This window comes from Hipposideros armiger, unplaced genomic scaffold (assembly GCF_001890085.2).
Source record: "Hipposideros armiger isolate ML-2016 unplaced genomic scaffold, ASM189008v1 scaffold_489, whole genome shotgun sequence".
Classification (NCBI taxonomy): Eukaryota; Metazoa; Chordata; class Mammalia; order Chiroptera; family Hipposideridae; genus Hipposideros; species Hipposideros armiger.
Window position 1 is genome coordinate 326,708 of NW_017731839.1, and position 17,717 is coordinate 344,424.

The 17,717-nt window shown below is 42.1% G+C and overlaps 1 long non-coding RNA gene across 1 annotated transcript in view; it reads left to right on the forward strand.

Annotated features, from left to right (window-relative positions):
* LOC109395863 (uncharacterized) overlaps positions 1 to 6,712 on the forward strand; it is a 97,364-nt gene extending 90,652 nt beyond the window's left edge. The window contains exon 3 of the long non-coding RNA XR_002126739.1: positions 6,589 to 6,712. This is a non-coding gene — a long non-coding RNA (uncharacterized LOC109395863). The remainder of the gene's footprint in view (positions 1 to 6,588) is intronic.
* The last annotated feature ends 11,005 nt before the right edge of the window (positions 6,713 to 17,717 follow it).

Genomic DNA, 17,717 nt, shown 5'->3' on the forward strand with positions numbered 1-17,717 from the left:
ATGGTGCCAACTTGGGCAAATGAAGCAACGTCCTCCACAACTAGACTGAAGAACAAAAGGACAGCAACTTGTCTGTTCCCCTTCCCCAATCCCCCAGCACTGTTCCCATCCCCCCAATTCCCCAATAAAAATCTTTTAAAAAAACAAACAAAACAAAAACAAAAACAAAAACAAAAAAAAACATAAAAAAAAACAAATCAGAGTATGTCAATCTCATTCATAAAACTCTCTGTGGTTTCCCAGCACTCTGAATAAAATCAACTCCTAACTGATCTCCTCAGCCCTGTTGGATGTAGCTTCTGCTAACTCTTCCAAGCTCTCTGTTGCCTTCATCACTATGCCTGAAGTTGTTACTCTTGTTTTTTTTTGTATGCCTAGAAAGTTTTTCCTTAGCTCTTCACATGGTCTTAGCTTAAATGTCACCTCCCCTAGAGGCATTCTCTCATCATCCTTCCAAAGTGGTGTGGTAGTTACTAGGGATTGGGTAGTTTAACATCCATTCAAATTCTCTTTCCTATGCTGAGAATGCAAAGCAAAAATTCACATTTCCCTGACTCTCTTGGAGCTTGGATCCTAGAAGCTGTTTCATTTCCATCAACTCAGTGCCAGGCCTCCATTCTGTGGTTCGCAGGGCCTCCATTTTGAGGGGACTGAGCATCATTTTGCCGGCATGGATTGTGGTGGAAATGGGTGATTCTGGAGCAAGCACTTGTATCTGTGACTACAATGGGTAGCAGCAAAAGGCAGCTTCCTCTGCCAGTGGCTCTGCAACAGCAGAAACAGCTGTTTTAATTGCACTGGGAGCTAGAATGTTCTGCAGTCAGCAGGCTTGTTGCACCCTCCTAATACAACAGATTCTTTTAATGATTGTACACAGGCTGGGGATTGTTCTTGAGAGGTCAGCCTAGAGCCTGCTCCTTTAGCCCCTTTTAACAATTTTATAATCACTGAATTTCCTGTATAGCATCCCTTTCTGCTTAAACTAGTTAGAGTGGATTCTGGTGACTGCAATAAAGTCTGGACCAGTATAAGTGCCTTTCATAAGTTACTCTTTAGCTCATCTCTTTTTTTTTCTTTTTTCTTCACGCTTATCATAATTTAAATTATAATGTTTATATTGTCACACTCCACTGCAATAGAAGCTTCATGAGAGCGGGGCTTTGTCTGTCTGCTTCACTGCTCTGTCCCTGGCACCTAGGACAGTTCTTGAAGCATGAAAGGTGGTCCATAACCATTTGTTGCGTGAAGGAATGGGCCCTAGCTGGGGTACTCCACACCGTGCCCCAGCAATCTTAACAGTGGGGGGTTTGCTCTGCAGCTACAGCCTTTCATTTGACTCATCATTTGTTCCCGGTCCAGCTCCAATTTAGTTCTTCTGACTCAGCAATGGAAACATGTACTTCTGATGATGATGACAGAGCGAGTCCTTGAATTCTCTAAAAGCTCTGCACCAGGAAGCTTCTGCTAAATGGTGCCTCGCACCATTATCAGCAGAGCAGGGCTCAACTGGATTTCACTATCAGTGGTGTCAGTCAGTGGTGTAGAGTCTGGACGAGGAGGGCCAGCCCAACTTGGCCATTGCATGATGGACTATTTCACAAACGATGGCATGTCTGGGCACTCTCCTTCCAAAAGACTGCCCAAGTTCATCCCATCCATTCGGGTCACTTGCATGTCTCTTTTCCATAATCTAACCTGCCTTTCTCCTTTGCAACATGTTCCCAAGTCTATAGCCTGCTTAGCTAATTTAACACTACTTGCTCTTTGTAAGACCTGCCTTTCCCTTTGCCTGTTTCCAAATGATGCGCAGGTCCAGAATTGCATGTAGTCTTTTTGCTTTGTTTTTAACAAACTGAGAATTTGGATTTTTAGCATAAGATGTTGAATAATAGATTATTTGCCTAAAATAATCTATGCCTCATTCATTTTTTTATTCTAGTGCTAGGTACAAGGTCTGGTACATAATGAGTGGTCAATAAATGCTTGAATGATTGAATGAGTGAATCATCCAAGTTTTGTGCTTTTTTTTTTTTAAAAAAAGCTGGCAAAGGTTAATATATGCAGAGGAGACAGTAGAGGAGAGAAAAAAAAATCCCACATATGACTTTGATTCTATTCAAATGTGTTTCTGCAGTTAGGCAGGATTTCATTAACATTTTCTCCACATCATGCCTGCTGAATATCATTGCTAGGTTTAGTTGACAAGTGCCATTCACAAGCCACATCCGTGAACCTAAGAGGGTAACCTGCCAGGTGGGGCTTCCTTTTCTCAGTCATGACACAAATAAGATGGCAAATGTCAAATGCTCTTTTTTAGAACTCATATACAGAACGATGTGTTTTTTCCAAGGTCAGGGCAAGCACCCACTTTACTTTGCATTCATGAGCAAGAATGCTGGCGACAGGTAACCTTCAGAGAGGCAGGCTGTCATTGGAAGAAGGGCACAAGCTGGGATTTGAATCTTCCTAAAAAAGTCACATCTGCCGGTTGGCAGGAGAAGGAACTCATGTCAGGGCAGGCGACAAACTGGCAGTGGAGGGCTGCTGGTTACTGATTAAGCTGGGTAAGGCATTTTAAAAGCAACGAGCACTCCCGGAGTTGAGATTAGGCAGGCTCTTGCAGGCTCTCACAGCCGGGAGGGGAAAGAGAAGAGGGTGGGTGGAAAAGGGTGAGGTCAGGAAAAGGACAGGTAATGGGTATGCCCTTGGCTTGGTGGGAGGCAGAAGTCCTTTTGCAGGGGTGGCCAGGCCCTCTCTTCTGTTTCTGGAGCTGCCTGAGACAGGTAATGTCTATCTCTAGAGCAGAAATTCCTGTCCCTGGGATGTTGAGAAACTTCATGGCTTTGCCAGCTGTCTCAAAGGGTGATGTGAAATTCTCAAACCCAAATGGCTTCCAAGTCTCTTGACTGATGTGTAGATCCCACAGTTATCTTCGAGTACCTTTTGAAGACTGAATATTTCCATTCTCAAACTGTCTGGGAAGAGCTGCCATGGTTGCTGTCATGTTCACTTGTTTCCTATGTAACAAGCCTCAAGTTACGTGGTTTGCATAGATTACATAATTATTAAATTGAATGCTTACAACCTGGTGAGATAGGTGCATTTATCCCATTTTATAGATAAAGAACCTGAGACTCAGAGAAGCTGAACAACTTGTTCCATATCACAGATATGGAAAGTGACAGAGCCAGTTCTCCCAAATGAAAGCAATTCTGCCCCTGTCTAGGGGACTAAGTCCCTAAATAATGGCTCTTGGCTAACTGCAGAAGATTTTAAGATGTTTGGCCCTAAGGCATGCTGTTTTCCATAACTGAGAACTAACTGTACATTATCGCTCTTGTGTGCCTCAAACAGTATTTTATTAACTATAGATCAAGTTAAGTTTTTTCCAGATTCAGTTGAATGATGCGAAATATGGACTGGCCCTAGGGTGGGCAGTAAGTGCAGGAGTGGCCAGGTGACTTATAAAAAGTGAGTGGAGGGGCGTCAACAGCTGCAGCCTCTCCCTCTCTTCCCCTCTCCCATGCCAACCTGCCCTGATGCCGGAAATTCCCCTGACAGAACCACTTGCTTAGATGACCGTTCTCAGTCTCTACTGAAACGTCAGTTTGTTATCTGTGAGGAATAATGCACTGATAAAGATAATATTAATGCTTCTCCATATATATGGATTTCTCTCAACAAACCATAAGGCAATGGTTTCCTCTTGGAGTGGGTTAGTTTATCAGAATCGACAGCACTGAGCAAAAAGTCCTCAGGGAATGGAACACAGGACAGTAAGTTTGAATGATAGGAAAGATTATCAGGAGACGGTGTCAGAAAAGGTCAGGAGCATCTGGCCCTGTCGCTTGGGGATGGATTGTGATAGGAGCTAAAGCAGCCAGAGGTCAGCATGAAGATTCGCGTGTCCCAGGAAGTGAGGATAAGACCAAGAAAAGTAGTGAAGCTGGAATGTAGAGTGTATGTAGAAGGGAACCCACAGACTACTTTGAATACTTACATTTATTTTTTTTACAGTAAGATTTATCAATGTACCACTCAATAATTATATTTTATCAAACAAAGAAGCCTTATCTCTTAACAATTTGGCCCTGACAGTCCTAGAGGGAGCACAGGGGCGATGTGGGGAGAGAGGATGAGAACTAGGAAGAGTGTTGTGAAGTTGATAAACATATTTCTCACGCCCAGATCAGAAGAGGGCCATGTGATGTTGCCAGCTCTTCCTCATGTGCCCTCTTTCCCTCTGAGATCAGAGACCCCAGATAGGCTTAGAGAGGCCCTCATAGATGCTTGGACACAGAGTGTCCTGTGCTGGGATGCCTGTCTCCAGGAGATGGGCCCAGGATTGGTCACCCAGTGGAAAATTCCAGGGCCTCGGACCTGCTTCACTCCCCCCCAACTGGGAGAGCTGCTGAAACCTTTTTCCCACCTTTCTTCCTGCTCTGCTCCCAATACTCAACCCAATTTCACAGCTCTTTGAGAGCTTATCGTCCCTTTTCCTTAAGAGTCATGCCAATGAGGGCAGGGTGTCAAAAACATTACCTGCGAACCAGTCACATCACCCTTCTGCTGGTGTCTCCTCCTTGTATACTAGTAATGGCAGTGCTGGCCCCGGGAAAACCGGTCAATTCAGCCACACCTGGTTTTCACTTCTTCGTGTCCTCCCGCTTCATTTCAAACCAGGCAAGTGTCTGGTACCTTCATCCCCTCGCTCCCACTCTCATCGTTACCCCATTTACTGTTTCACATATTTGGGTCCTAGATCACCCCCTACTGTGGATCACTCTACTCTTCCTTCTGAGCCTAATTATCCAAATTTACCTGTCCTAGGTCTTGCTGTTTCAGGACCTGTTCTTTTTGTAGGTGATACCAGGTTGTCCATATAACATGAAAATTTACCAATATGTTAGGTAACTAATATGTTACTTCTTGCTGATAAGCAAAACCTTAAAACACTTCAGTATAGGCCTTTGTCTGTATAAGAAAGTCTACAGACAGGAAAATCAAGAGCTATCACCAGCCAAAAGGGAAGACACCTCACTCACTAGTCCCCTTATCAGTGGAGTCAGCTGTCCCTTCTGTGTCTGTGGGATGGGTCCTGGGGTAGAGGTCTGAAAGTCTAGATTCACACTTCATTTCTTATTCCAGAAAGATCTTGGCAACTAGCTGTGAACCTCTCATGTGTCTCCAGTGTCTGCCTCTGCAATGTAAGGGTTGATAGCGAGAGGGCAATTTCCTTTCTCTAGGTGGTGACTTGGGAGAAGGCTACTAAATTATTGCAAAATACTCTGCAAACACTGAGCATTTGGGGAAAAACTTAATAAAAGATTTTGATGAAATTTCTCCAGATGTTAGATGAGAGGTTGAAATGGGATCCTTGGCAGAATCCAGGGCTGAAGAGTGAACTTCTCGCAATGCACTAGGAAAAAAGCACTAAATGAAGTATTTATGGCCATTAGATGCTTAATGCCCTAAAAAACTACCCAAGTCTGGGAAATTTGGGAGATGATGGCTGCCAGCCAGTGTCCAATTTTGTGACGCTATCTTAAGGTATCTTAGAGACATATTGTGCTGTGAAGGTTTTAGGCTGGTGGTAGAAGAGGGTGTGGGTGAGGTGACTTGTCTCTTTCACAGAGTTAACTATGGAACATGTATGCTTCCAGATGTTGGCCTGAATAAATTCTGACTACTTGCCTTGTTCCAGAAGCCACCTAGAATTGGATTTGGTTAATATTTACAGGCAGGACACAGTGTCCCAGGAGAAATTCAATGATACCAAATTATTCATGAGTGCATCTTGACTTTTCCATTTTCTCAGAACTTGGGGTATGAGTGTCTCACATCTGGTGGCCATTTTGGTTTATATGGGAATGTACTTTGCTGAAGGCCTGAAATTCCTCTTCGGTCAAGTCCTTGCTTGGATGCCGTAGCCACCTCTATGTAGCCCAGAGTAAAACCAGACTCCATTCTAGGCAACTGGGCTCTAAAGTCTTGACTGGAGCAGGTTTTGGGTTGAGAAATAAATGATACAATGTGAAGAAGCTTGAAGTGCTTTGCTTGGTATAAGATGAACATAATTCACTTCTTTTTTAGGCTTGTATTCATAACTCCTGCTTGCATGCCATGGCAAGACAGAATGAGAGAACAATGAGCGTTTGACTAAATATTTTCTCTCCTCTCCTTCTCTTGGTTGTGTTGTTTTGTGGGATACTGCTGTGGATTCTGTGGGTCTGCATATCATGCACATCAAGAAGCAGAGGCAAGGCCAGCTGGCTAGGCTTCTTCTCTCTAACTGCTGTGGTCATGTTTCCTCAAGCAGCTGTTTTGGGGGAAACCATTATTACTAGGTTCCCTGGAGAAATGGAGAGGAATCAGTACCTCCCATCCACCATGGGACAGACTTCCCATGCCAGGGAGGAATGGAAAATCCACTAGCTTTTCTTCTCAACATTGATGATTCTGACAGTTACCTATTTTTATTTCCTTTATCATTTTTTTGGGGGGTGCCCTTTTGGTCCTACCATTTCTTAAGGTAGAAAATCTCTATTGGATACTGACACATTTTTAATATCTGGTCTTTTTAATCAGGAAGAGGTGACTCATTGAGGACAGTCTTGCTGCAAGAACAGGAGCAACTGTTGAAAGAAGAGGAGGGATATTGAAACTGAAGTGTTGATGATAAATTTGGATTGAGAGAGAAGCCATTGATAGATTAAGGTAAGTGTGAATATTCAAAACGAAGCCCCTGAATCTGTGAATCAGGATGGTGTTCCTGAGTCTTTTCTTAGACAGTATCACCCCAGTGCTGGTTACAACATGAGCCCTTGATAGTTGATGGTTTACTGGTAACATGTCTATTCTGCTCTGAGCCAAGCTAGTTCATAGGTTTTGCAGCCAGTGTGAGTGCAGCTCCATTTCCAGCTGCTCAGCTGGTTTCTGGGGGGTGATGAGCCATCCAGAGTCCCCCTCCCCCCTTGCTCCTTCACCTTCTGTTGGCCACCAGCTGTGTCTCCCTTGGTGAATCAGTGGGCAAGGGAAGACGAGAGCCACCTCCCAAAGTTTTGAGCCCTCTTGGGGGAGGCAGCCGCATCCAGTGGCTGGCCAATTTGGTGGTGCAAAGGTTCAGGTCCTGGCTCCAATCTGGGACCATTCTGAAGGGCCATTACTGTGGGATTGGCTAGTTCTCTGTTGCCTCTTTGTCACCAAACAAGTTCTTCTCAGCCCAATCCTGCTGTTTTTGGCTGCTCACAGATCTTGTTCCTAAGAAGACCCTTTCCGCTGTCCCCCACCCCAATACTCCTGCCCACAAATCTCAAAGCTCAGTGTTTGTTTCTTGGCAGATGCACTCAGGGGTGGTCCCAGGAAGCATTTGCTGACATGGGATTTCTGCTCTTCTGTTTCTTTTTCATGTTGTTCATGTTCATACTCCAAAAGGTTTACAAGGATGGCAGGTGAGACATACAATTCACCATCAATTGCAAATATTTTGGAGATAATGATCTATTTCATGAAGTCAAGGGTCCTAAGCTGCCATTTCCCTATTCCCAGAATGTAATAGTATAGTGATTTATGAAGACCTCTTGCTGTGGGCAGGAAAGAGACTGTGCAGGTGGGAAAAATAGAAATTCCAGTCTCTTTCATGGAAGGTCAATGGCTTAGGCACAGAGAAGGAGGCCCTCTCAAACTCTGTCCCATGGAGACCAGGCTTTGCCAGTCTGATAAGAGCCAGGAACACTGGTTGGTGATCGATTGGAGGATAGAAGAGAGGCTGTAGCCAAAAAAAATCACAGACTTAACTGCTTACCTGGCAACTCTTGGTCCCCCAGCCTCTTGCCTCTGCCCATAGAGAGAAACAAGCTTACAATAAAAGCTTTGGCAGAAATAAATGTTCAACTGTGTGGGTTTATCTTACTTAATGCATTGGGTCTTATTTTCTTTTTTATTGCAAAGGTAATTTAATATTGATATTAAAGAATATTTTGAAAAACTAGAAATATCATTGATAGTGCCTTCTATGTTCTTTTTAGTGCTTTTATATGTTTTCCAAAGTTTTTATAACCAATATGTATTACTTGAAAAAATAGTTATATTAAGACTGCAAAAATAAGTCGTTTACAATCCCTCAGGCTACTACATCTATTTCCATTGTGAAGTATTCTCTCTTTTAATGTTTGTCAATTTTGTGCAATTTTGGCATACTTTAAAAAACAATTTATTAGATGAAATTTAAATAACATAAAATCAACCATTTTAAAGTGAATAATCCAGTGGCATTTAATACATTCACAGTGTTGTGCAACTAGCACACCTGTCTAGTTCCAAAACATTTCCATCTTAATTTAAATGAGATTGTAATCTATATTAATGGGTAAAAACTCTTATCCATTAAAGTTTTTTTGCATTTCTCTGCATCTTTTGCTTCCCTCAACCCCTGGTAACCACTAACCTGTGTTCTGTCTCTATGGATTTATCTATTCTGGATATTTTATATGAATGAAATCATATGTGAGTTTCCTTTAGTAGCATACTTTTTTTTAGGTTCATCCATATTATAGCATGTATCAATACTTTTTATGGCTGAAAAATATTCCATTGTATGGATATAGCACAATTTGTGTATCCATTCATCTGTTGATGGACGTTTGGGCTGTTTCAACATTTTGGCTCTTGTGAATAGTGCTGCTGTGAATATGTTTGTACATGTTCTTGTTTATCATTTTACAATTCTTTTGGGTATATCTAGGAGTGGAATTTCTGGGTTATATGGTGATTTTACATTTAACTATTTGAGGAACTGCCAGACTGTTTTCCACAGTGGCTGAACCGTTGTGCCTTCCAACCAACAGTGTATGAGAGTTACAGTTTCTCCACATCCTCACCAACATTTGTAATTTCTGTTTGACGTACTTTAACCATTGTGAACATGTCATTTTGTGTAATCGATTTTAAAATTTATATTAACTTCTAGCATTTGTGTATACCGGTACATTTGACATCATCTGGGTTGCTACTTCAGGACAATTTTGTTCCACTATCCTGTTTTTGTTTTTTTTCAGCTCCTATAATTCATCCATGTGACATTACACTTGATAATTTTTTTTTGAACTTTTTTTTTTTAATTGGGGAATTGGGGGGATGGGAACAGTGTTGGGGAATTGGGGGAAGGGGAAAAGACAAGTTGCTGTCCTTTTGTTCTTCAGTCTAGTTGTGGAGGATGTTGCTTCACTGGCCCAAGTTGGCACCATCATTACGCTCTTCCCGGGCGAGGCAGATCAGTCGCCGGCTTTCTGGATGGCCGCTCACTGCGGCTGCTGGCCGCTCATGCTGGCTGCTGGCTACATACGGTAGCCCATGGCAACCCACTGCCACAGGGAGTGCAGCCTACGCCGTTGCCGGCGACTCACAGCAGCCCAGCTCCAGGTTGAGCTGTTGTTCAGCATCTTAGCTGTGGAGGGCAGTGTCACTGGCCCTCATATGTGGGATCCGAACCGGGGCCCTCTGGCATCCCAAACCAGTTCTTAACCATCGCGCCACTCGGCCGGCCCACACTTGATAATTTTTGAGTACAGCATTTATTGTTGGAGCAAATTCTCTTGTACTTTAGAGCAACCTCTATATTAGGAGAGGTTGTACCTGCTGGCCCCTCCCTATCTTTTTTTTTTTGCACTACATGAACTTTTCTGAAGCATATTTGAAACAGAGTTCTGTCCTGAAAGTCAAGTAGTGGTGCCTACGTTTAGCTTCTGTTGATAGTGCTACTGAAAATAGGAATACGTATATGACATAGAAGAGGGATCAAAATGGGAGGTGTCTTGGAGTGTGTGCTTTTCCTCAGTCTCATCCACATTTTCACCTCATACCTTCCACAGGGATGAGAAGGAATGAGACTGTCCAGCTAGGCTAATAGAGGGAGAGGCAAGAATGGCCTTGTACCCACAGGAAAGGACAGGATAAAAGGCAAGAGTGATTACCTTAAGCTGGATTTGCCTGCTGTTATTTAACTGGTGAATTAAGCAATTAGGGAAAATTAACAGGAGGCAAAATTCAGGGTTTCTCAACCTCAGTACTATTGATATTTTGTGCTGGATAATTCTGTGTTGTGGCAAGTTTGCCCTGTGCATTGGGTGTTTAGCAGCCTCCCTGGCCTCTATCCACTAGATGCCAGTAGCACCCCTTTTGCTCCCCTTCCTGCCTTGTCCAGACATAGGCGAATGTCCCTGGGGGGATAAATGTTGAGAACCGCTGGGTAATGTGAACATTAATTTTTTGTATGTTGATTGGCTTTATCAGTAGGTTATTTAAAAGCTAGTATTTATTGAGGTCCCACTGTGTGTCAGGCACTATGCTCAGCATTTTCATTCATGTATTTCTCAGCAAATATTTGAGTGTCTATCCTGTGAGGAACTGAATGAATCTATAATGTGGACTGAACCTTGGCAAACTCCTGCCCCCATGCAGCTTCATTCTAGTGGAGAGTTGGGCATATGGAAATAATCACACAAACATACAGTTGCAACCGAGACAAGTGATATGGAAGGGAGGCCTTTGGAGACTGACAAGAGCAGTTTTCTGGTGCTCCCCATGTATGTGTGAGGCTTTGTTCTGGGACTGTCACATGTTTTTGCATCCTTGCAACAACTGTTTGATGTAGGTGCTAGTATTCATGCCTGTTTTGCAGGAAGGAAGCTGACTCTTAGGTGGCAAAAGTCACACACATAGTGAGTAATGGGGTTTGGATTTTGAACCTGATGAGTTGTCTTTAGAGCCTGAGCTTCTAACTGCCCACCCAAGATAACATGAGGTGAAATCTGCAGAATAAATAGATGTTAACTGCTTGAAGAGGGGAAGGGAGATTGTTCCAAGGCAGAGGCAAAAGCAAATGGGTAGGCTTAGAGGCAGAAGCGAGAATAGAGGTCTGAAAAAAGGACCAGCTTGGCTGGAGTGCAGAGAATGGTGACGGTGGTGCAAGCAGGGAGCAGGAGAAGGCTGGCGAGGTGGGTGGGGTCACTCCACTGCCAGCCCTTGTAGGCCAAGTTAAGGAGGCTCATTTTTACCCAACAAGGGAGTCTGTGGGGATTTTAAGTAGGGAGAAGACACTCTTAGGTTTGCCCTCATTACCATATTTAATATTTACAGCCACGCAATGAGGAAAGAACAAAAGCCATTTCACTGATGAAAAGGAAGGGACTTAGGGAGCCAAACAGTTTTGAAGGTCACAAAATTGGAAAAATGGCAGAGCTGGCCTTTAAACTCGAGCATGTCCCATTCTAAAGCCTGTTCTCTTAGCCACACGATGCAGCACCCTCCTGTGTTGGCCTTCGAGCCCAAACGGGTCACTGAGCACACCTCCCTCAGGGAAGTGAGTTGGGCCTGCTGTCTGGAAATTTTGTTCCCATGCATTTTGATGTTGCTGTGTGAATGCAGACACAATTCTGTGCATCTCAACCGCCATTCTTTAACTTGAATTTTTAGTGTCTGTTTATTGTCTTGCACTCTACCTCCACTTCACCCTTTCACCCTACCCACCCCTCCACCCTGCAGTTCTGCCCTGGGACACTGCACACGTGGCCTCTGATAAGAATCACTCCATTCAGAGTAGCTGGCAGGTAGATGTCCTATTTGCTCAAACATGCGTGAAGGTCTCCACTCCCCAGATCTCATGGCTGTGGAGTCTGGAACTCTTTGGCTAGTGTTCTTTTAGAGATAGTGTGTTTCCCCCTCCAGGTAAACTTCAAACTAGTGTTCATTTAAATATTAATTTGCAGTTGCACAATCTCTCCTGTGATATTACCACACTCTGTGGGGATTAGGCTGAGTGAGCCTCCTTGCTCACTTTAATCACACGTTCCGGCAGTGCCGGCACTTGCAGCCAAGTCGGATTCTTCCTTTTACACCACCCAAAACGCTCTGCAGTGCTAACCAAATTGAAATGAGCCCCTTCATCTTACACATGGATAATTAAACTTCAAACACTGTTTATCTCAGTCCCCAAATCCTCAGAATGCAGAAGCAAATTAATTTTAAATCTATATCTGCTTTAAATAGTAATTGTTTAATCAACAGTCTTGATGTATAATTATATTCTTTGTTCATACTCCCTGCAGGCTTGAATAGACCACATAATTCCTGGGTTGCTTTCATTTCTGTAATTAGATCATGTGACAGACCCTTACTATATTACAGTTGACTGTAGTTGCTTCTCTCCCACCCACCCCCTTCTAAATTCTAAAATGGTTTCTCATGAATACTTAGATTATAACAGCCCAGCTTAACACGGAGCTGTGAGTGTTTTGCTTTAATCCTTCACTCTTTTTTCACCTAATAATTTACTTGGGAGCAAGTGATTTTTACTGGTGGCTGCTACATGGTGCTGGCTGTATCCTTTCAGAGTCACGAGTTCTTGTCCTTATTTTGAACTCCTGTTTCCCTAAAAGAAAACCCTCCTTGGCTACATAGAAACACACTGTCTGGACCCCTTATAGTCAATATTATCCTTATAGAAGTTATATTTAAGGTTCAAACTGAACAAAATAAAATCACATACTGGGCTTTTCTTTTCTGACCATCTGGGGCTTCATGGAGAAAGAGGAAGAAAATTTCCTTATTAGAAAGAGTAGTTTTGTCTCCAAGAATTTATTTTACTTGCCTGGATTTATCCCATAAAAATGAGACCTGGCCATTAGATAATTAGGTCAGCATTGAAATGTATTCTTTAATTGGAATTTGTTTGTCCTACACAATATGTCTGATTTTCTATGGGTCTGTGCAGGAAATATGATTGTTCAGCCAATCTGGCTCTTATAACTTCGTTTTTTATTCATATCCTCCAGCTCATTATTTTTCAGATTTTATTTCCCAGAGTTCTTGCAATTCTTAACGTTTTTCTCATTTTAAATGGGGGGAGTGATTGGAAGTTGGGGAGAGAGAGAACATAATTTTTTTTTTGGCTTAAAAAGATCATAAGGTGTCTATTGTTCAAGCTCAAAATAATTAGTCTCTTTTCCTCCATCATATTTCAAAATTACATCCAAGTTTGCACTGTCACTTCTAGTCTTTTTTACTTTTATTCATTTCTTATTTTCTTTCCTACCCATGGAATATCTGTGTTTTTGATTATTGTCTCTTACCTATACAAATGTACATTTTCCAGGCTGTATTTCATTTTGCTATTTTGATCCAGCTATGCATTTTTATAAGTTTCACCACCATATCCTTCCCATATTTCTGTAATTACCAGGTTTTTATTTTTTTATTTTTGGATCATTTCACCATCCTTTTGGATATTTGCAAAATCTCCCAATTACATCTGTGGAATTGATTTCTGCATTTATTATTCACCTTTCCAGATCACCCATGCAAATGCTAAATTAAATGTGACATTCTCATAGATACTACTACATTCACAGATTAATAGTTATCCTGAATTAATGGATCTGTGATATTTTGAGGTTGGAGAATTCTGACCCCAGTTTCTCTCCAACTCTTTAGTGGGAGATCAATCATTATGTAGCTTTATTTGTACATCTTCCAAGACTTAGAAACCTACATAATCATACAAAAATAATCTGAGATTTGATTTAGATGTTATGTCAATTAAGGTCTAGTTGGCAAATATAAACCACGTTTGGTTTTTGATAGAGGGAATATGATATAGGAAACTGGTATTGTTACCCAGGTGATGGTAAAATTGAGAGGCCAAAGAGGAGAGGACACAGCAATCCAGAGGTTGGCAATGGCTGGAAGCTGCTCCTACCCTGAAGCTGGATGGACCACAGAGGGAGGAAGTATTACCAGAGCCCAAAGCTGGGGCTGCTGGCAGAGCTGGGAGTCCGCAGAGGCTGCCTGCGAGGAGCACAGAGGACAACGGTGCTTGATGGAGCTGGCGGCTCCCAGGAGAAATAGCACTGTTTAAGATGCCATGCTGGGCAGAGAGAGAAAGGATAAATATCTTAGCTTCCTTTCTCCTCTCACTTTCAAGCCTTTTAGCCTTCCATTGGATGATTCTACATGAAAAGCAGTTGGCAACAAATCTGGTCCCCAAATATACAGGTAGAGCTGGGGACGTTCAGAAGCAGATCGAAGAGCAGAGATAAATGACCAACACAGATGTGGTCAGATGTGCTGCAAAAGCTCTGGTGCAAAGTCCTTTTCGGATTTCAGTGAGCTTGGCAATTCACCACTAACTATCATCTTCCTCTCTCGTCCATTCTGGACACACTACTAGGCTGGTCTTCCTAAAATACTACTTTGCACAATGCTCTTTACTTCCTGTCACATCAAGCTTGAACTGTTCAGGACTTTCCTAATCTGGGTTGTCCTTGCCAACTCAGATTCAGATTTAGTTCATATTTGTCTTGGCCCAATTCTTTGCCCAAAGGGAGGGAGGAGAAAAGGTTAAGCAATACTGGTTGACCACCTATGATGTGACAGGCATTAACCTGGGAACTTTGTATACTCGCATTTAATTCTCAAGCATATTATTTAATTCAATTCTAAGATATTCCTCTCATTTTTAGGTAGGATAGTGAGGCTCAGCAAGGTAAGGTTAACTGCTCCAAGGTGCTATTGTCTGAAAAGAATTGGAGCCAGGCCTGTCTGACACGAAATCTTGTTTCCACTATGCTACATCACCCTCCTAGTTTTATTACTGCTTAGAGAAAATAAGTGATTTATTAAAGTTCACATGGTAGGTAAGTGACTGACAACTCAATCCATCTGTTTTGGATTTAGAAGATTTCCCTAGTAGTCATATTTTAGCAACTTCTTATTCATTTCTCCTTAATTCAAGTCCTACTTTCTCCATGGTATTTCCTCCCACCTGGAAATTCCACATCAAGTTCTTTTTTCCTTTAAACTTCTCTGGCCCTTACATCATTTAAATATATAGTGTCATTGAGTCTCCCAGTGCTTCATATAAGGGACATAAATTCTGGAGTCAAGATATGAATAGTAACAACAACCAATTCTTCTCTATTTCCTCTGTCTCTCTATAAAATCCCATCCTAGTGACATAGTTAACTTTTAATGATTTACTTCTATCTTGTATTCAGGAGTTTGATAAGTGCTTAGCGGTTTAGACAGAGGACTGTCTACTTCTTAGCAGTGACTTTTAACCTTTAGTGTGTATAAGAATCACCTGGAGATAATATTAAATGCACATTTTGACTCAGCAGGTCTCGGATGAGGCCTGGGGTCCTGCTGATATTATTAATCCAGGAACCATACTTTGAGTAGTGAATCTAGAACCAAATGTACACATCAAAGGCAGGTGACAACCTACCAAGTACATGCATCACAATGGATATGCTAGATAGCTACATAGACTTAAATCTAGGGAATTGGGACAAATGGCTGATCAGATTAAGGGCCTGTCATAATGTAGAAAAACAAGAACATTAGAGCAAATAGATACTAGCGAGAGAAAATTTGATGGTTGTGGGGCTAGTATTGTATGATAAAGATTTGTTTTCCTTGAAAACACAGTTCTTATAGTCTATTTCCATTTTCACATTTTACTCGAGGGGAGGGTGACTGCAGGAAATGTGAGGTGTGCTTGAAAGGAGAAAAGAGAAGGCTGTTCTTAGGTTCAGCTCCAACTTAGTAGTCTCCAAAGAGGACCAAGAAGCTGTTCTTCTGGACCTAGGTTTGGGGAATGTATTGGGAGAGGCCTTTGATGTGCTGTGATGGCCTGAGTTTCTTGTTCTCTTTTGTTAAGTTCTACTGGACTGTAGGGAAGAAGTCACTCGTAAGAGAGGAAGGAGGATAACTGGTGATTTGTATGTACATGTGTGTATGCATGCATGCACATACACACACAGAGACACACACATACCTTCAGTGTGCTTTTTTTTTCCCCTAAAGGTTTTATTGGGAAGTAGGGGGAGGGGAACAGCATTGGGGAATTAGGGAGGGGGAACAGACAAGTTGCTGTCCTTTTGTTCTTCAGTCTAGTTGTGGAGGACGTTGCTTCATTGGCCCATGTTGGTATTATCATTGCATTCTTCCCCGGGTGAGGCAGTCACTTGCTGGCCATTTGACAGTCGCTCACAGCGGTTCATGGTAGCTCACACTGGCTGCCAGCCACTCATGGTAGCTCACGGCTGCCCACTGCAGCCTCACCGCAGCCCAGCTCCAGGTCAAGCTGTTGTTCACCATCTTAGCTGTGGAGGGTGCAGCGTCACTGGCCCTCATGTGGGATCCAAACCAGGGCCCTGCTGCTCAGAGCTGACGTCCCAAGCCAACTCCTAACCAACGCGCCACTCGGCTGGCCCTCACTGTGCTTTTGATGTCCAGTAAAACTTAGAAGGAGCATCTCACTGAGCCACCTTTCCTGACTGTGTGTTTGAGCCTGGAGTCAGTCAGAAATTTCACTGGGGCAGGTGTGCTGGTCCTCCGGGGTCATGGGTGGGACTGCTCTGAGCATATTGTTGACTGCCTCTTAGGGAATCCTAGAGAAGGATGGGAAGATGGGCCTTTCTTCTTTCCCCTGGCCTCCCCTTGGGTCTCAGAAAAATGTGCTGAGGTGCCTGCCTCCTTGATTGTTAGACACAAAACTGAACATTTTAATAGAGATCGAAGAAGTTTACCTGAGGTACTGGCCAGAATCAATCTTACTTCCATTTTCAAAAATCAATACAGTATTTCCTATAATTCAATCTTCTCATCTCTCTCCCAAATCCCTGTTGCTGATATATATATATATATATATATATATATATATATATATATATATATATATATATATGTATATATATATATGAAGAAAATCATTACTGCCTTTGTCAGATATTTAACTATCTATGATCCATACCATCTGCTGCAGATTTTTCAGTTTTATTTTAGGATTTCAATGAAGTTTTTATTTGTTCATTTCATCTCTTATACTAACCATTATGTTTAGGACTCATCTCAGATTTCCTCAAACCATCTGGAAGAGGATTGGATCAATCTCATGTACATTGCTGATTTTGGAACTTGATCAGAAAAAAATTTTTTTATTTATAGAATTTTCCATCATTGATCATGCTCTAGGATGTCCTTGCCTGTTGCTTAAATTTTATTCACAGGGTGATCTTCCATAGCTATGAAATACTAGTGATTTTTATTGATCTTGATATTTTTGGGTGGTCACATTTGAAAAGCATTTGGGAAAAGGAGTGGGGCAGAAAGAGATAACCCTATTAGAAATAAATATTAATTGTAAAATATTTCCACTCTCTTCTCCTATCTCCTATTAACCTTTAGGACTTTCTGATTTGAATTTGGCTAAGTGCATTGCTTTTCTACTCTCTTCTAGAAAAGACTGTAAGCTCCACCAGTGTTGAGATCCTATTTTCATCTATGTCTCTAGTATTTGGCACACAAGTGCTCACTGAATACCAATAAGTGAATCAATGAATGACTTTATCTGATTAACCTATGTTATTGTCCAGTAATGGGAACCATTTTGAATTCTGCAAAGGACTGGCTAGGAGTGCAGGCAAGTCTTTTTTTCATAGAGTGAAGGTCAGTTTCCCTAAAGTTAATAGTTTTGTTCCTTTCTCTTTTGCTCCTTTCTATCTCTATATAAGCACAGATACTACATTTCTCTATGGAGAGATTCTATATAGAAACACAGACTTGATTTATAATTTCTGTTCCTAGTGAAATACCTCGCTTCAGAAGGTGGAGGGAACTGCAGAAAGAGACAGATGGGCATCAGAAAGGACATGGGTTTT